Consider the following 20,530-nt stretch of genomic DNA (forward strand, 5'->3'; position numbering starts at 1 on the left):
TCAAAGCCCTCCATGTCTTGACCCAAACCTGTCTCTCGTATCTGCACTCTGTTACCTAGACCACCTGGCGTGATCCAGGTGAACTCTGTCCCGATCAAAAAAGACGTGCCCACATTGTTTCTTCCGGCACATCTCCTCTTTCCTCACGCGTTCCCCCCACGCATGGTCTCAGCACCCCTTCCTTCCACCTCTACCATCTACTTGGTGCCTCCCTTTCAGCAGGACAGGTATCTGACGTAGTCTGTCTCCAATGCTCGCCCCAATTCTACAGGTTATGTTTAGTTTCTCATGATGAGTAGCAAGGAAGTCAAGGACTTTAACAAGGTCACAAACCAGCCAGTGATGAGCCAGAGTTCCAACTCAGGTCTGGGCCCACAGCCTGTGTTCGTTCCAAACCCTCAGGCTTCCTCAACTGTCATCCCCAACTTTTTACCTACCAAAACCATGGGGTTCCCTCCGTCTGGCTCATGTTAACCTTTCCACACAAAGTCGCTTCTTATCACCTCCAGCCTAGAAATCTGTGCTCACTCAGAACTCCTGCTGCTCTGAGTTCCTTCCTGCAGCAATAAATCCTTCACCGCCTCATATAATTACTCATTTTTTTCCCCCCTTTTTTGCAGTCCTGGAACCTCACAATGTCTTTTGAACATAGTAGGCACTCAGCTGTCTTATAATAGAGTTGTCTTATACTTTGATATTATTTCCTATGGGTGAAATCCCTATCAGGGATGATAATTTCAGTAACTGAACACAAGAAGTTCAATAATAAGGGCCCTTCTGAGCTCACAAACTAAAAAGATCAGATGAAAGGGCTAATTTTGGTGGCTTAAATATGTTATCAAAGACCCAAGCTCTTTCCATTTTTTCCTTCCACTACCCCCTAGGAGGTCTGCTTATTTCCTCACGGAAGTGAAAGAGATACTGTGGTTCTAAGAATCACATGTAGACAATTTCTGGCGACAGACAAGTGTACTGCTTTTTCTTTCACATTTTATTAGGGAGGAAAACATTTTCCAGAAACTCCCCAGCAGATTTCCCCTTAGGTCCCTTTGGTCAGGACTGAGTCATACGTCCATGCATTAGTTGCAAGGAGTCTGTGAAGAAGGATCTGACATTTCCAGCCTCTACTCAGGAGCTGACTCAGCCAGCCAGAGAGAAATGGAAAGAAAGGGTGCTTGCATAGGCAACCGAATGTTCGCAAATAATACTTTTAGAGAAATATTAATGCAATGATAAGCTCTGTACAATATCCAAACAGATGAATTATAAGAAAAGCTTGCTAATCGGGGGGCGCCTGGGTGGCTCAGTTGGATGAGCGTCTGACTCTTGGTTTTGACTCAGGTCATGATCTCCAGGTCTTTCCACTGAGCCCCACGTCAGGCTCTGCACTCAGAGGGGAGTCTGCTTCAGATTCTCTCCTTCCCTATGCCCCTTCCCCTGCTTGCATGCTCTCAAATGAAATCTTAAAAAAATGCTTGCTAATTGGGTATAACACTCCCATTATAAGCCAGTGCTGATTGCACTAGAGGTGGTTCTAGAGAACATTGCTGGAGTCCCCCAGTCCTTTAGGCAGGAACTTGTAAATACATTCCTTTCCCTCAGAAATTTAAATACCACAACCTCTTCCATCACCATGACCACCACAAGGAAGGAAGGGCAAGGAGGAAAAAGAACCTAGCCCTTCTGAGTTTCCATACAGTTCTCCAAAGAACTACAATAGGCAAAAAAAAAAAAAAATTCAGGAGATTTAAAGAACAGAAGTGAAATCCAATATTGACAGGTTTTTGCCTTTTTTCCCTATTCTTTGCTGCTCCTAACAGGACAATCTCCTTGCATCACCACCACCATCATCTATTTCCAGTTCTGGAATAAAGACAGATACCTATCAATGTGGAGCCACCTAAGAAAATTCTAGTACAATGGAAAAAATGCAGCCACTAAAATGGAGGTGAATGTGAATGGGCTACCATGGAAAGCTATCCAAGCTGAACTGTTAAGGGAGAAAAGCAAGATGCAGAGCTATGTCTCTACACATTCATTTGTGCTTTAAAAGAGGTACAGTGTTGGGGGTTATATAAAGTGTATCTACTTGTATGGAAATTCCTAGAAGGATATCTTAGGAACTGTGAATGGTAGTTACCTCTGGAGAACAGGGTTGGGAATCTGGGGACAGAGATACATTTGGTTTTATATTCTTTTTTGGTAGAATTTGTTTTTACTCACTTTGTTATTTTCAGATCTTTAACAAAGTTCCCAGGGCTTGTACCTGCAAAGTGAGACTAATATGCAAATACTTTTAAAACTTCATTAGCACACTCAAGATACTTCCTAATCTCCTCTTAGGCCCTATGACTTTACTAATAATAGCAAAAATAACATATATTTTTAAAAACAGCAAAATTGGAGCACATGGGTGGCTCAGTCGGTTGAATGGCTGCCTTTGGCTCAGGTCATGAACCCAGGGTCCTGGGACCAAGCTCCGAATCGGGCTCCCTGCTCAGCGGGGAGCCTGCTTCTCTCCCTGCCTGCCACTCTCCCTGCTTGTGCTCTCTCTCTTTCTCTCACACAAACAAATAAAATCTAAACAAATAAATAAGTAAATAAAAGCAGAATAACTGGCCCAAGCATTCAAGATGGTAAGCCAAAGAGTGTCACAGAATGACTGACTATCTCGTGATTGTTTGCATATAGATCATGTGACTCCTGAGGGCTAGACGCTTTTATTTGTGATTCTCAGGTTTTAAAATCTGGTTTTACCCTTCAAAAACGGTTTCTGTAACAACTACAAAAAACACTAAGGCTATCTCCTTAAGGTTAAAGTTTCTCAGGAGCCAAAAAAGGATAGGACTACTTCAAGGTAAAAACATTTTTTGACGGTTCTAGGACTTAAACAAAGAAATGCTGAAATCAGATTACAAGATATATTTAAAATGTTTACATTTAATGAATTCTTAAAACATTAAATACTCTTTGGCACACACCCTAGAGACCCACAAATCTCATTTCTAGGAACAAGTGCCCATGTTAAGAAAGTATATTGGGGCACCTGGGTGGCTCAGTCGTTAAGCGTCTGCCTTCGGCTCAGGTCGTGATCCCAGGGTCCTGGGATCGAGCCCCGCATCGGGCTCCCTGCTCCACGGGAAGCCTGCTTCTCCCTCTCCCAATCCCCCTACTTGTGTTCCCTCTCTCGCTGTGTCTCTCTCTGTCAAATAAATAAATAAAATCTTAAAAAAAAAAAAAAAAAGAAAGTGTATTAAACATATTCATAACAGCAATGTTCACAACAGAAAACCACCACCACAACCCAGAAATAACCCAAAGGTCTACAGGCAATAGAATGAAGATATATACACTGGGTGCATTTGTGAGTGGAATGAGATGAACCATAGCTACAAGAATTAAATAGATAAATCTTTTTAAAAGAAACAATTCAAAGAAAACCACATGAAGTATGAATTCCACTTACTAAAGATCAAACACAGACAAACTCTTATTTAGGTAAAAACACATAGGTGGTGAAATTACAGAGAAAATATAAGAGAATGGTTAACACATACCTTAGGACAGCGTGACCTCTTGGAGGAGGGGAAGCTTGTGATGGAGGGGCATGCAATCAGGGAAAAAGTCATAAGGTCAAGTTCAATTTCTTACCCTGGGTTTTAGGTGCAGGAGTGTTTCGTGTTATTTTTTAAATGAAATATCTTTCATGTGTAATATTTCACAATTTACAAACATTTAAACATAAAAACCGGGGGCGCCTGGGTGGCTCAGTTGTTAAGCGTCTGCCTTCGGCTCAGGTCATGATCCCAGGGTCCTGGGATCGAGCCCCGCATCGGGCTCCCCGCTCGGCGGGAAGCCTGCTTCTCCCTCTCCCACTCCCCCTGCTTGTGTTTCTGCTCTCGCTGTCTCTAACAAATAAATAAAATCTTTAAAAAAGAAAAAAACAACATAAAAACCATGGAATAAGTTACACAGTATAATAAACTCTGTGTGTATGTGTGTTTAAGTTACATGATGAATAACATCTATCTTTTAAACCTACTAGCCTATCTCTGGCTCTATACTTAATTCTTGGGTAATAATGTTAAAGTCTAAATTTGAGGACTTACTTAACTTGTGATCTGGACTTGAAGGCCTCTGGGCCACCCCCTGCAATGGGGTCTGACTTGGTCTTTCTGGGTCACACCCAGGAGTGTAAAGGATGTAGTCTAGAGAGACAGAGAGCCCCCCAGTTTCCCCCAGGTTACAGATGAACCCCCAGGCAGCCTGCAAACCACCCTTGTTTGCACTGAAGACAACCCACTCTTCCTGGGCCAGCTGCAGGACTTGAACCAGGAGGAGGAAGAGCTGGGGCGGGGGGCCTGCCCACACTGAGAAGGCTTCTCCAGAAAAGCTTGTCCACCAGCAGCTGGCAAGAAGAGACCCCTTCCTTCTGAACAGCCTCTCACAGAAGGCAGCAGTTTTATAAGCAGTTCTCCAGTGGTTTGGGTGGCAATTTCCCCCTTTCATTCCAGCCCAAACTGTACACGCCCACTGCACTCACAACGCTGGAAGGCTACTAAGATGCTCTGTTGTTAGAACAACAGGCCCTCCAATTGTTTTTTCAGGAACAGAAATTTATTCTCCAAGATGCAAAAAAAATCAAACGATAAGCAGAAAACTCTTCCAACTTGCCACACCTCTCTTCCATCCCCGATTATTTGTTCCTAAAGGCTGGGGATCATTACCAACAGTAAGCCTACCTTTGCAATGTTCTAGATCAACCTTTGATACGGAACTCATTGGAAACAAATTACTTGAAGAAACGCGCTCAAGTATTTTCATGTCCAGGAAATGAAAGAAAGATTGTATGTGTTTTGTAGCAATGCTCTGAAACCTTCCGTGGCATAGGCACACACACACACAGTCACAACTGAACACACTTTCCCATGAGATCAGGGAGCTCCCAGGAGCAGAACGGGGGCGAGACGGAACCCGCGCCACCCCGCAGGGAGCCCTGGCTCGGTCAGCACGGGCGGTGTCCCGGGATGGCGGGAGGAGCCCTGGCGCGTACAGATGTCCACTTCCCTGCGCTTCCTCTCGCAGCCCGCGGCTCGGGGGCAGCCACCACGCCCGTCTTTCTCACGGTGGAGACACAGTGGCTGACACTGTCCCACCCAGTCTGTGCTGCCGAGCCCCAAGCTTCCAGGAGAGGGAGGGTTCGAGGATCTGCACCTGTCAGAAGACTCGGTGTGAGAGTGCAAAGTCTGGTTAGAGGCGGGACAGCTTCCCATGGCCAGGGCAGTGGGCGGAGAGCCAGCTCGGCCTCCAGCCAGCAGCTGGCCGCTCCAACCCAGGTATTTGCTCGTCTCTCAAATCCCACACGCTGCATCCCCATTTTTAAAGGACCTAGCAACACAGGCTTTGGTGGTGCATGAGTTTAGGCCATTTAAATACCTAGAAACCCACGGGGCGATGAGAGGATTTGGGGCAAGCATGAAAATCATCTGTATTTCTTTCAAGCACCTCATAAACTATGAATGACCACAAAGCTCTACAGTACATATTTGGAGAGGCCAGCTGAAACGGGAGAGCAGGTGGAGAGACTTACCACACACCACACGACAAATCAGAGAGCAGCCCGGGACCGGCAAGCAGCACACCTTCCTGCCCGAGAGGCATTGGAGACTGCAGGGCAGGCAGGCTGGATATTTCGACAGCACCTACCGTATGACTCACCCCGGGCTCTGGAGATACTGCCCACATATCTCTGGGTATTCCTGTGTTTGCCTCAGAGAAACTCCACGCCCTGCACCGTGACCAACACGACGGCCAGCAATCAGATACTGCGTTCAACCCACCCCCGGACAAACAGGCTCTTTGTGCTGCCAGAAGATGCACATTCTTTATCTGGGCCGGGGGGGGGGGGGCGCAGACGAGAAGGGGTTCCTGCTATCCCACAACTCTGGGATGGCAAGAAGACCCCAGAAGACACTTAGTCTGGCACTCCTGGTTTGCTGACGAGGAAATGGGTTCAATTCAACAAACTCTGGCTGGGCAGAGTCCGTGCAAAGCAGTGAACTGAGCACGGAAACACCAACACGAATGATGGCAGAGGGAGCAGGAAATGGCCCCAACGCCTCGGGAAGGGCAATGGCTCAGAAGACAGTGAGAGGAGTCAGGAGACTCCTCTGTGGCCTCATTCACGAGGCAGAGGCTCACTGGTGCCTCTGCATGTCAGGCGCAGCGAGGCGTGCTGGTGTCAGAGGGGGGCGTAGTCCCCCTACCCCCCCCCCCGCCCCCGCCCTCAGTCTAGCGGCCAGGGAAACAATGGCAGCCTCTGAGGAGAGCCCTGAGTGTACCTGGTGCTGTCCGGCAGCACCTGGGAGGGGCAGCGAGGAGGGATGGGGGAGAGGGACGACGGTGATGCGAGGCAGGAAGGAAGAGACTTGTCACTCACAAGGTGCTTCAGGTAAAGGGAGCTCTGAACTGGTCAGCCAGACAGCAGGTAAGGACTTGGAGGACTCAACGCAATGTCAAGAAGGCAGAACTGGAGGGACGCCTGGGAGGCTCAGTTGGTTAAGCGACTGCCTTCGGCTCAGGTCATGATCCTGGAGTCCCTGGATCGAGTCCCGCATCGGGCTCCCTGCTCGGCAGGGAGTCTGCTTCTCCCTCTGACCCTCCCCCTTCTCATGTGCTCTCTCTCTCTCTCTCTCATTCTCGCTCTCTCAAATAAAATCTTTTTTTTTTTAAAAGATTTTATTTATTTATGTGACAGACACAGCGAGAGAGGAAACACAAGCAGGGGGAGTGGGAGAGGGAGAAGCAGGCTTCCTGCGGAGCAGGGAGCCTGATGCGGGGCTCGATCCCAGGACCCTGGGATTAAAAGGGAGAGTCAAGGAAAACCCCATTTCTCCTTCATTCCTTCTGGTGGCCACTAAGATCATTCACAAGGCAGAAAACTGGGGAGAGGCAGGAGGAGGAGACTGGGGGTAGAGGAGGATTCAGCTTCAGACGTGGATGGATTTGAGGCTCCTGAGGGACATCCAAGTAACTACAGGTGTCCAGATGAACGCTCGGAGAGGAAGGGGCTGAGAACTGGAGCCCGCCAGCGACAGGGCCTGGGGGCAACTTACTGAGGGGACAGGCATGGACTTGAAAGGTCAGGCAGATCTGATCAAATCCCCGCTGCCATTTAGTAGCTATAGGACCTTGGGCAAATAAATTAATCTTTTTGAGACTCCGATCTCATCGGAGGAAATTCCTCCTAGAAATTATGAAATCAGAAAAGGACCTGCTGTCATACCACACACAAGATATTTCATATTTTTTCCTGCCCTTTTGTGATCGTATACTGCTTCATGTTATAATAATTCAAGTACTAACCCTGCAACAGATTACAAGCTTTCCTGCTGTCATTTATCTTTAAATCCCTTTTGACCTCCCTTGTATGAACAGATTCTCAAATATGTGAATAGCCATAAGTCACATGAAAAAATCAGGCCAGGGTGCCTGGGTAGCTTAGTCGGTTAAGTGTCTGCCTTCAGCTCAGATCCAGGGTCCTGGGATCAAGTCCCGCATAGGCTCAGCAGGGAGCCTGCTTCTCCCTCTCCCTCTGCCTCTCCCCCTGCTCATGCTCTCTCTCTCTCTCCCTCTCTCAAATAAATAAAATCTTTCAAAAAAATCAGGCCAGAATGGTCAGAGAACCAGGGGTTTCCTGCCCTTCACATTAAGTAACAGATGCAAAGATTTCAAGACTGTTGTGTGGTTTTAGTGGTATCGATTTAATTCCGTGTTGGGGGTTGTGATGGAAGAGAGAAGGGCACTGGGGTTTGGAAACGAGAATACTGTCATTATAATAAAGCCTAGTCTACAGAACTTTACTCTTTACATAAAACTATACTGTAATATTTAAAAGGAAGAGTGTCTACCAAAGTTAATATTGCATAGCCTCTATCCTCTTGCTCAGTTCAAATAAAGGTCTTAAACAAATATTAAAAATAAATCTAGCAAATGGATCTTGCTTTAAACTAAATGTTAAATCAATACCATACTTTTTATATAAGAAAAATATATTTTCTCTGCTGGACTCATTTTGCTTATTCTATTTATAACTCTTAAAATGAACATTTTAAAACTACAGTAAGAATTAAAAATCAGACTGCCCACTAAGGCATACAGAATTCAATTCCACATAGCCAAGCTCATTCATTTTTCTTTTGGTTTTGCCTTCAAATTTGGGCTCCAATTTGTCTTACCTCTTTATATGGCTGCCGTCCTAGTCTGAAAATACCTTGGTCACTGGACGTTTTCTGTTATCTCCAACTTACTTGCTAAAACACATTCACAGTCACCTCTTCCTTCCTTCCTGGTCCTTCCCTGGTAGCTTCGGACACCCACGCTTTCATCCACAGCCCAGCTCTGCATACCCACTTCATGGCTGTGTCCCAGTCATAAATATCTCAAAATAATTCACTCAAGTTTCTAGTATAAAATTACTTGACAATCACCTCCAGGCTCTCTAGCAGTTGGCTCATTTAATAAGTTTGATTAAACACAGAGAATGATTCAATTCAGAGCTATCTTCAGAACTTGTTTGATTCCTGGCTGTCTTCCACCTGACCACATGTGGTTTTGCTCAAGCATGACGAGTTTGAGAGGGCACTTTGGTCCCTGAGTGCCGAGACAGAGCATGTACCCACTCCTCAACACGCCAACTCTAACCTGAGGTTCCTATTGCTCCCAGACTGTCTGGACTCTGGATGGTTCCCTTTAAATTCACAATACACCTGGCCTCCCTCTTAGCCAGCCTCTAAGATTTCTACTCTTACAGACCTATAGATCCAGGGTATCTTCTAGTTCTTTGCCTTGAATAGACCTGAACTTCCCAGACTGAACAGATTCACCTCATCTTCTGTGTGTCTCAAAGATCCTCTCGTAGCTCGCTGCCGGTAGGAGGCACAATGAAGGAGGTGGAGCTAGATAAGAGGGCCTCTGCCACGAAGCTGAGCCGCCCCAGGGCACAGAGCTCCTGATCTGCGTTAGGTATCTCTCAGACACTAGGAGATGCACGCAGTCTGGATCAGAAGACTACTGAGAAGGAATTCTTTCAATTTAAATGCTACTTTGAAACACACACACCCCTAACTAGACCATGACTCGCATTAGAGGTCATGAATAACGAAGAGCATCTCATCACCACGAGGCCTCACTCACAACCGTCCTACTGCATCTGCCAAAGGAGCTGCTCATATTCAGGGAACAGTGTACCATAATCTAGAGCATCATTTTCTCACTATCACATTATGCTCCAAGACTGTCGTACTTTCTTCAGAACCCAATTCAGGTTCTGTGACCTCATGTGACCCAAAGAATTCTACTGGCAAATTCAGGGTTAATTACTTGCTTTACCTAAGCTCTTTCTCCATTCTATTCTCCCTCCCTCCCTCCCTTAGATACCTTTTAAATTCTTCTTGTTTATGAAATATCTTTATTAATTCCTTCGACCAGCGGCCCTGGGGTAAGTCTCAGGTTTTGTGTAAGTAGACAAGGCTAGTTAGCTGCTCACCTGCTGGATCAAAATAAACTGGGGCAGGAAAGTGTTTTGAAAATAAGACTTCACCAGTTAAACTGGTAAAACTTTGGAAAGACATTCTGTTCCCATCTTTCCATCTTTCCATATTTAAAAGACACATACCCCATGACCTAACAATTTCACTTTTAGAAATTTAACCGTATATGGTTACGGAAAAAAGATGTACAAAAATATTCAGTACAGTATTACAAAGCAAATAAACATGGGGGAAAAAAATCACCCTAGAAGAAACTTAAGTTGTGTATCAATAGGAGATTGGTTAAATAAATAATGGATAGATTCATTTTGTGCAGAAAACATTTATGTAAGGATACATAAGAAACAACAGTTTTTATCTGTGGGTATAAAGACTGTAAGTTAGAACACTTTCCACCTTATGTCCTTTATTGGATTTTTTTCAATAAACTTGCACTCTTTAAATTACCTAGTTAATAGGAAAAAAAGTGAACCTTCATAATTTAGGCTTAAAATGCTACATTCTTCATTTAACAATGTTATTCAATCTTTGTTAAACAGGAAATAGAACAAACAAGGCACAAATAGAAACTCAAGAGATCAGATACACGTTAAAATGTGTTTGCTCCAGCAGCTGATGATTTCATCGTTCAACTGCAGGAACTCTTATTAAGAGTCTCAGATCAGTTTGTTTGTTTTTTCCTCAAGCACCTGCTATATGTGTTATAGACTCTTCTATAATCTAAATGGCTTGATTAAACCATGAACCTTGTGCTAAACCTGTGTTTACACTTAAAATCAGTTTTACTCTGGAAATTGGGGTGATATTGGGAAGAGAAAGAAGCCTGCCTTTGTCAAACCTTAAAAAGAATTACACACACACCCTCAAATTAAAGAAAAGACTAAAGCCCAGGCCCTTTATAGGACTTACTGAATCTCTGGGTCTGGGAGTCCAATCTCTATATTTTTTTTAAAAGATTTTATTTATTTATTTTGACAGAGAGAGAGATAGCGAGAGAGGGAACACAAGCAGGGGGAGTGGGAGAGGGAGAAGCAGGCTTCCCGCAGAGCAGGGAGCCTGATGCGGGGCTCGATCCCAGGACCCCGGGACCACGACCCGAGCTGAAGGCAGACGCTTAACGACCGAGCCACCCAGGCGCCCCAATCTCTGTATTTTGAACAAGCTCCCCAGCTAAGTCCTGTGTTGCTGGTACTGCCTCGTGCACACCGGAGGTAACTACGCTTAGCAAACACTGTCTTATCCAAAGGAAACAACACAGCATAGAGTAGAAAATTCTGTGAACAAAGGTGTTCACTATTACACAACTCCAAGATTTTTAAAAAAATAACTTTTTTAAAAAAGATTTTTATTTATTTATTTAGAGAGCATGAGCAACAAGGAGCAGAGGGAGAGGGAGAGAGAGAACCTCAAACAGGCTCCATGCTCAGCACAGGGCCCAATGCAGAGCTCAGTCTCACGACCCTGAGATCATGACCTGAGCTGAAATCAAGAGTTGGATGCTTGCTTAACTGACTGAGCCACCCAGGTGCCCCTAAAACAAACAACTTTTTAAAAAAGTGATATGGTGTTTGGAGCTAGCACTGGGTGTATGCAGAACCCTCCAGGCCTGGCCATCAACCCAACTCTTCCGGCTCATTTGTGGTTGTCAGGGGCAACATGGGGAGGAGCCATCTTTGGGGCTGGAGGGAGTTCAAATAGTGTAGACCAGTGTTTTTCAAATTATGGCTGCAACCAACCACCTGATTCCTGGGCCCTGCCTGACCAACAGTGCAGGGGCCGAACCTGCCGATGTGCAGTAGACAGCCTCCTTTCTCCCTCCCACCTCTGCCCCATTCTTATACCCAGTAAAGTTTCATAACGACTAAGCTAGTCTGGTATTTCCTGAACATCCCATTGTAAGATCACCTCAGGCCCCTGCTATCCCAGCCCCACCCCAGACTTACTGAATCAAAATCTCTAATAGAGGTTTCATGTTTAACGTTAAACCAGTGCCCCAAGTTATTCTTAAAAACAGGGAGGTTTGGGACACACCAATTCAGGTCAAACTCATTTTAAAATAAAGAAACCAAGGCCCCATAAAGTTAAATTATTTCCCCAAGGACTTAATACCTGATTAATGATAGCTGGGACACCAAAAACCTGGTGAGCTAATTCTTTCAACAGTACTTATTAATGTTTATCATGAGTACCTGTGCAGTTTCTGATTCACCATGAGGAGGCTGTAAGTAAGTGACTAATGAAGTCTGAACCCAGAGGGCATGTCAGAACATCTATCTTCCCCTTGGAGTTTTTCCACTTTCAATATCAGGATGAGGAGAAGTATAAAAACCGCACATCTGATAGAAAAGTAAAGACAGGGGTGCCTGGGTGGCTCAGTCGTTAAGCGTCTGCCTTCGGCTCAGGTCATGATCCCAGGGTCCTGGGATCGAGTCCTACATCGGGCTCCCTGCTCAGCGGGAAGCCTGCTTCTCCCTCTCCCACTCCCCCTGCTTGTGTTCCCTCTCTCGCTGTGTCTCTCTGTCAAATAAATAAATAAAATCTTTAAAAAAAAAAAAGAAAAGTAAAGACAGCCCTACACATTTATAACCAGATGAGGAGGATTCGAAAGTCTCGCTCTTCTCCAAATATTAGATACCTTTAGCAAAAAGGACTCTAATAAATCATACACTTCCGGTTAGAGCACCAGCCCGCACCTTGCTGTGGGAGAGAGGAGAGGACGTCTCCTACAGAGACTACAACCTCATCCTGGAACCAGTATCTCCACACCCATCAACAATGAACGACAAGAGAAACAAAACCCCCAGCTTGGAATGCACACAGCAAGTTTTCATTCAGGGGGAGTTCAATCGAGTTATAATTGCCTCTAATCGGCCCTCCCACGCGCTCTCACAATTTACAGCTGTAATCAGTTCCACAAAGAATGAGCTAAATTTCTTTTCTACCTTTGAAATCAGAATCATCTCTGGTTAGGCTCTTAACCATTACTGTTTTGATTTCTTTTTTAATATACCAAGGTATAAGAAAAGGATGAATGAATGAATAAAAGCAAAGATTCAGGCAGATCCTTTGGAAATAAGCACTGATCCCTATGACCTAATGATAACTCAGTGGGATTCAAATTTGTAACAGGGACCGATGCCAACTCGGGGAACCATTCCGTTCCAGGGTGCGCCATCCAAAAAACACATTCATCTGGTCAGACATTTTCCATACTCCGATTTTTATCTTTCTTGGCATGCTCGACTCTTCTCTAATAAAGTCACAACCCTCTGTTGCCATGGAACCCAATCAGACACGGAGCCTGTTACTATGACTTCCCTGCGAGTCTAAAAAAAGACCCAGTGACCAAAAGAACAGCCCTTACTTAAAAAAAAAAAAAAAAAAATCCAAGGCAAAGAGGCTCCAAAAAAGGACCCAATCCTTTTACAACCACTGAAGTTTAAGCTTTCATGCAGGCTAACTTGAACTCTGGAGACAAAGCTAGCCAGTGTTTTATAAAAATTTTTCAGCTGGGACATCCCACAGAAGACAATTTTATAAATAAGTACCTGGCAAAGAGTGTAAAACTGTTTTTAGGATTTCTTCTTTTTTTTAATTCTAGGCCAGCTTCCTTAAATTTGAGTAGCTGTTTAGCAAACATATGTCAATCAGCAGCTACCAAATTGCAATATTCATTTCCACCAATACTTATTTTTGCCAAAAAGCTCAGTGTTTCTCTGGAAAGAAAAGATAAGCAAAACGGTATAATCGACCCTGTGTTCTGTCATATCTGGAGCTGGACTAAACCTGGAGAGAAGAATATGAGACTCACAGCAGAGGGAGTGAAGGAAAGAGAATTAACAGGTGCGGAGTGCCGCCCATGAGCCGGGCACTTTTATGTCATCGTGGGAACCCTGCAACAGAGGCACTTCTGTGTCTCTCTCACAGGGAAGGTACCAAGGCTCCGGGAGCCTAAGAGCTTGCTCAAGCTGCCATGCTAGAATGGTGTCTGTCTTCCAAAGCCAAAGCTATCCATCCGTTCAACCAACATTCGTTTCTGGCCTCACGGGTACTATGCATTTTGTTCGGCTTCTTGTTCTTTACGACAGAACTTGCAGCCCGTAAAGCTTGTCTGTGAAGACGGCGTGGAGTCTATCTGCACCGGCCCAAGGGGCCAGGTGGGGCCGCACCCCTTTATGATAAGCACCGTATCTGCACGGCAGCAGCCAGCCCTTGGGAGAGTCATCACTAAATGCCCTGGCCACTTAAATAAGATGACAAGGGGCCAGACACCCTCTACCATCCCTCAAAAGACTGGCTGCTGACGAGGCCTTCCAGCCGCGGACTCTGCGGTGGGGAGGACCCCGAAGCTCCAGGTGCCTGGTCTTGTGCAATTTTAGTAATGAAGTAAAAGCCACGCCATGCAAACTCACAAGTTATTCTACCCAACACTGGTTTGGGAGAACTGGCTTCAAGAAATGACTAGTAAGAAGGAATATGGAGGCGCCTGGCTGGCTTAGTTGGAAGCGCATGGGATTCTTGATCTCAGGACCATGAGATCAAGCCCCATGCTGGGTACAGAGCTTACTTTAAAAGAGAGAGAGAGATTTAAAGAAGGGATATATAAAAGCATGGAAATTAATTTAGAAGTTATATTATTATAATCACACCAGCCTTTTCAGCTAGGGGCATTCCACCTATTTCATCATATAATGAATACAACTACTTCCATTAAAAGAAATTTCAAAAACCAACACAAGACCACAAAGAGATGCCATTTCCCACCCACCAGAAGGGCTATAATCACAAGACAGTAGTAAGAAGCACTGGCGAAGATGTGGAGAAACTGGAGCGCTGGTCCACTGCTGGCGGGGACGCGGTGGGGACGCAGACCGGTACAGCTGCTGGGGAGACACTCTGGCAGATCCTCAAAAGGTGGAGCACAGAACTCCCAGGCAGGCCAGCGTTTCTACTCCTCGGCATGGACCCAAGACAAAAGCAAGCCTAAGGCCACCCAGACACTCGTACACGGATGTTTAGGGCAATACAGCAATCCTAACAGCCCCAAACCGGAAACAACCAACCCAAGTGTGCGTCAGCTGATGAGTGGATCAACAAAATGCGGGACGGCCGTGCAATGGAAGGTTATTTGGCAATAAAAAGGACTGAAGTGCTGACACTTGCTACAACAAGGATGAATCTTGGAAACTTTGCGCTGACTGAGAGAAGCCAGGCACAAAAGACCACATTACATCTGATTCCATTTATGGAAAATGTCCAGGACAGGCAAATCCAGAGGAACAGAAGGTAAATTAGTGGCTGGAGCAGCCTGGGGGCTTGGGAGGGAGGAAATGGAGAGTGATTGCTAATGGGTCTGGAGTCTGTTTTGGGGGGGGTGATGAAAATGTTCCAAAATGGATTGTGGTGGTGATTGCACAACTCTGCAGATATACTAAAATCCATGAAATCATACACTTTTAAATGAGGGAATTGTATGGTATGTGCACTGTAGCTCAATAAAGCTGTTATTTAAAAGAACAAAAAAGGGGAAAAAACAACACAACCAGTTTTTTGTTTTGTTTTTTGTTGCCCTATTAAATAAGAAAACAGCCCAAGCGAGGAGACTGCATGACCTTGGGACAAGTTATTTTTCTCTGGGGGTCTCTGTGCCTCGTTAAGGAAACAAGGCTCATGTCTGAACCAGAAGCTCTCTTCTAGCTGCCTCGAGGTGGAAAACCACTTGGATGAAAACCTCTCAGTGTTCAAACAAGGGGAGTCAGACCACCTACTCTAGCGGAATCTTTCCAAGCTTCCCTGGTCCGATCCTTCCCCTCACCCCCATGTTTCCATTCCTCAACCGATTTCTGAGCATCTGCTACGTGTAAGTCTTGATGCTAGACCATCTTCATGACCTCTAGTTCTCAAGCCCACAGTCCACAGGGGAGGTAAGTACCATTCTCATTGCACAGGTGTGGAACACACTCAAGATTATGCAGGTGGCCATGTGGCAGAGAGAGGATTTGAACTCAGAACCAAAATCTGCTTGCTTCTCTTCCTCTTACACCTGGGTTTTTCAAACTGGCCCCACAGGCATATTCTTGGAACTTCCATGGGTTTGCTACAAGCAATTTTAAATGATGTATTTATTTGGATGGCAAAGAATATTAACATAACCGTATTGGGAGATCATAGAGATAACCAGCTGTTAATCAATTACTATGCTGAGATTTCAAGACCTTCTGTATGTTTATTCACGCTGGGCTCAGGTATTAGTACTTCTTTAGTCAGTAGGAAACACGATGGCTGACTATCAGGTTCCTGGGACTGCACCATAAATTGGGTGGCTTAAAACAACAGAAATTTATTGTCTCAGTTCTGGAAGCCTGAAATCAAGGTGTCAGCAAGGCCAGGCTCCCTCTGAAGGTGCTAGGGAAGGAACCATTCCAGGCATCTCCCCCAGCTTCCGACAACCTCATCAGGTATTCCTTGGCCTGTAGTTAAATCACACCAATCCTCGGTCAGTCCTCACATTGTAGGTGCTCTCCCAGGGTCTTCACATCGTCTTTCTTCTGTGCACGCCTGTCTCCAAATCCCCTCTTTTTAGAGACCAGTCATACTGGGTTACAGCCCAACCTAATGACCTCATTTTGACTTGGTTCCTTCTGTAAAAACCCTATTTCCCAGCAAGGTCATATTCTGAGGTCCTGGGGCTGAGGGCTTTGTAAAGGGCAAACTCACTCCTGTGTCTTCTCTCACCCTATTACCACACTGCTGGTCACCACACAAACCTCCAACGCCAGCTGGGTATCCTACAATTCAACTCGATTCTGACACTATCCACCTGCAGACAGTGTCCGATCACACAGGTTAAGGGGATCAGTACTACAAGTCTGCCAAGCCCTGCTTCAGCCACCAATCCCCAGTCCAGGTGGTCACCTGTATTTCTAACCCACTGGCTACAAACTGGAGGCTCCCATGACCCTCTCCCCGGTTCCATTAATTTGCCAGAGTGGCTCACAGACTCAGGAAGACGTTTACTCAATTACCAGTTTATTATAAAAGGATATAACTCAGGGATAGCCAAACGGAAGAGATGCACAGGGCGAGGTCCAGGGAAAGGACGCAGAGCTTCCATGCCCTCTCTCAGAGCCACTCTCCCTGCATCTCCATGTGTTCATCAACCTGGAAGCTCTCCGCACCCCAACCTTTCGGGCTTTCATGGAGGCTTCATTATGAAGCCATGCTAGATTAAACCACTGGCCACTGGCGATTACATCAACCTCCAGCCCCTCTCCCCTCCCCAGAGGTGGGAGGTGGGACTGAAAATTTCATTCTACTCCTCAAGGTTGGTTCCCCTGGCAACCAGCCCCATCCTTAGGGGCTTCCCAAAAGTCGCTTAATTAGCAAACTCCACCGCGTTTGAAAGGGGCTTGCTATATAAACAAAGACACCCATTTCACTTTTATCATTCTAATCACTTAGGAAATTCCAAAGATTTTAGGAGCTTTGTGTCAGAGATGGAAACAAAGACCAAATATATACAGTTGATCCTTGAACAATAGGAGCTGGAATGACACAAGTCCACTTACACGTGGATTTTTTACAGGGCAATACCCTGTATGTGTTTTCTCTTCCTTATGATTTTCTTAGTAACATTTTCCCCAATGTATTTATTGTAAGAATACAATATGTGATATACACATATGACCTGTAAAGTATGTGTTAATCAACTGTTTAGGTTATCAGTAAGGCTCCCGGTCAACAGTGGGGTACCTGTAGTTATTTTTGTGGGAGGGGGGAACCAAAGTTACACACGGATTTCCCACTGTGGGAAGGGGGGTGTTGATGCCCCTAACCCTGCACTGTTCAAGAGTCAACTGTATTTCTTATTGTAAATCACAGTATCACAGACTTCAACATCTCTTTTTGAGGGGACACAGTTCAACCCATAACCCTGACTTTAAATGTAAATGATGCAGCATTTCCAGATGAAGGACAAAGGGTCTCACAGTGAAAGAAGGTGTCATACACAGAATTTTTCCAACAGGAGAGTTAACAGATTGAGCCTTTCCACATCATAACAGGTGAAAGACGCATTTCAAATGCAAAAGAAAACCTGCCTGTATGGATTTAGATTATCTGTATATTAAGAGAGTGTGAACTTAAATTGTTACTATCTTTGTATTTTTTATGCATTTGAAAGTTTTCATAATAAAATGTTCAGGTTAAATTTCCTTAGACTGTTGAGGAAATCTCAACAGAAACAGAAATTAAGCCAAGAGCAAGGAAAAGATAAATTTTAAAATACGAAAATAAGTGTACACGTTTTCCTAATTAGACTTATTTAAATAACAAATGTAGGCAATGCCTTAACTCGTCATCTGATGTCCTTAAACAATGAACTCTGAAAAGAAAGTCCTGCTATCTGTTGGGAGTGTATAATCTCAAATATCACACTAGCATCTATGCATGAAATTCTGAATGCATTCTTTTCTTCCCCGTCTCCTTCCATTCCTCTATGCGTCCAAACATTTTTGTGCATTCTGTGCTAAGCACAGGAGATGCAGTCCCTGCCCACGTTCTGGTGGCGAGAGACACAAGTGACAAGAGTATCAAAGTTCACAACAGACTTGGGCACAGGTTGGGTGGGGAGAACCCAAGTCAGGCGGGAGATGAGAACGGGAGTCAGGGAAGACGCTTCCAGTACATTATCTTAGAAGCCTTCAACACCCTTCTAAAGAAAGAATTATACTTATTTTTTACATGAGGAAACTGGCTCAAACTGGTTGAGGAAATGGTCGAAGATGAGCTCACACAGCGTGGAAGAATTTAAAACCCAGGCCTAGCCTCCCCAGGGCGCTGGTACCACACTGCCCCCTCCGAGCTCTAAGCACACTGAAGGAGAGCTTGAAAATGGCCTGCATTAGAAGATCTGACCACTTCTCATCACCTCCACTGCTAGCATCCTCATCCAAGGCACTGTCACCATGCCCCACACGTCCCTCGACACCAGCTCACACCCACCTTTAATCCGGGAGCCCAGGCAAACTTGGAAAACATAAACCAGCCTCCCACTACCCCCGGGACCCCGTGTCCTCACTCTGCTCCTGCCACATGGCCCCACTGATGCGCCTCACATACAACAGGCATACCCCTGTCCCAGGGAGTCCCTGCTTACTGTTCCCTCTCCCTGGAATGCAATTCCCCTTACAGAGCTGCATGGCTTACTTCCTCAGGTCCTCCCTCAGTGACACCTCTGGGAAGAGCTTTCCTTCAGTTTCCTATTTACAACTGCTTCTTTATACTCCCACCCCTTGGGTCTCCCCGGCCCCCTTGCCGTGATTTACGTTTGAACACTGTACTTACCACCATTTAACACACTGTATATTTTACCTATTGGTCTGGTCCATCTACCTTGCCTTACCAGAATATGAGCTTGATGAGGGCGATTTTTGTTTTGGTTCCTGGGATGCCTGGCACATAGTAGGTGCTCAATACGTATTTGTTGAATTAGGCTGAAAGCAGAATGGTTACGAGCACGATTCATACCTGGGCTGCTTATGAGTGGGCTCTCGCACATACCACATTCCCAACCTGGTGAAAGGGGGTCATCAGGAGACACCTGCAGTATGGGGTGGGAAGAAGCCAACCCAAGGTTTGCGAGGGACATCATTCTTCAATCCAGTGCCGTGAAAAGGTGCCCGAGTGACGCCTTTTCCGTGCCACAGGCTGTGGGGACACAGGTACCATCAATCTTGATGCCACCGTCCAAGGAAGCCCATTAGGACCAGTGGTCCCAGAGCTATCAATCTCACCCAGAGCTGTCCTGGGTGACAGGGGCTCCTCAGACAAAGAAATTAGGGGAAGTAAAGGGGAACCTACAATTTTGCCTCCTCTCTGAGCGCTAATCAACGACAAGAAAACTCTGCTGGGGTGTTCAAGAAAGTCCTTATGACCCCAGGCTGAGCTCCACCTGTTCACATAAGGGGTATTTTCTTACACTGGCCTGTTGTACCCCAGGTCCACGAAAGCTCACCAGAGCTACTAAAAGAAAACCACAGGGGTTCAAGTCTCCAGGAGTTCTCAGACAGCAAAGGGCGGACTCCGAACTTGCCTACACAGTGGCCGCAGGAGTGAGACAGTCTAAGCATCTCAGCATCTGCTGAGTCCACAGACTGATGGACGGTGAAGAAGCAAGCACGACAGGATCACACAGGAGCAAACAGCAGAAGCTTTCAAAGGGTGGCAAATGGAATACTCTCCCCTGGGGAGGAGCCCCTGTCACAGAGTGCGTGGCTGCCAGATTCCAAACTCGTCCTCATTCTAGTCCCTTGTAAAAATCCTGGCCACGTGCATTAGCCCGGGTGGGGGGCAGGAGTGGAAACGGGGTGACACATAATAATAGGAAATCCATAAGCACCTGACTTCATAAAGTTCTATAAGGCACCAGAGTGCCTTTCAGCTCTGAAATTCTATGAAGGAACTAAAGTCATTGCAAGGCTGTTTCTGAGAAGCAAATAAAACCCCGCTGAGAAATGGTACTATAATTTCTTGAGTTTGCGTCAGTCTGTTTTCTTCAGTGAGCAAAAAGGTGACTGGTTTAGGTTACAAAGGCAATGTTCCACTATGAAAACCTGCTGGTTGCCATGACAATTAACATCTCTGTTCCTCCCTTTTCTGCAGCATCCTTCTTCCATCTGAGTCAGATCAAAGACGCTATCTGTGACGCCCATGATTTAGTATTTCCTCTGCACGAGGACAGCATACATACACACATACACAAAATACATACCAAAGGGCTCATCGGAAGCGAACCAAAACCTTCAAAATTGCTACCATCTGTCCTCCTCTGCCAACTGTGTCCTATAAACAACTATCAGGAACAACCCTGCAGCAGGGAGGATGGGCCAGAAAGGCTTAACCGCTCACACCTACTCCTCCTCAGAGTGGGCTCTGGATCGATTCTTCCCAGAAGGGTCCGTGTGAGGCCAGGGCTCCCT

At 45.6% G+C, this 20,530-nt stretch overlaps 1 protein-coding gene across 5 annotated transcripts in view; it reads right to left on the reverse strand.

Annotated features, from left to right (window-relative positions):
• The window catches only part of TMCC3 (transmembrane and coiled-coil domain family 3), a 243,496-nt gene that overhangs the window by 43,094 nt on the left and 179,872 nt on the right, over positions 1 to 20,530 (reverse strand). The window contains exon 1 of one of the 5 annotated variants that reach the window (XM_036085865.2): positions 5,591 to 5,743. The exons of the other annotated variants lie outside the window; for them this stretch is intronic. The gene's annotated coding sequence lies outside the window, so the exon portion shown is untranslated. Of the gene's footprint in view, positions 1 to 5,590; positions 5,744 to 20,530 lie in introns of those variants that run through there. 5 annotated transcript variants of the gene reach the window in all.

The sequence above is a fragment of the Halichoerus grypus genome, chromosome 6 (assembly GCF_964656455.1).
Source record: "Halichoerus grypus chromosome 6, mHalGry1.hap1.1, whole genome shotgun sequence".
NCBI classification, from domain to species: Eukaryota; Metazoa; Chordata; class Mammalia; order Carnivora; family Phocidae; genus Halichoerus; species Halichoerus grypus.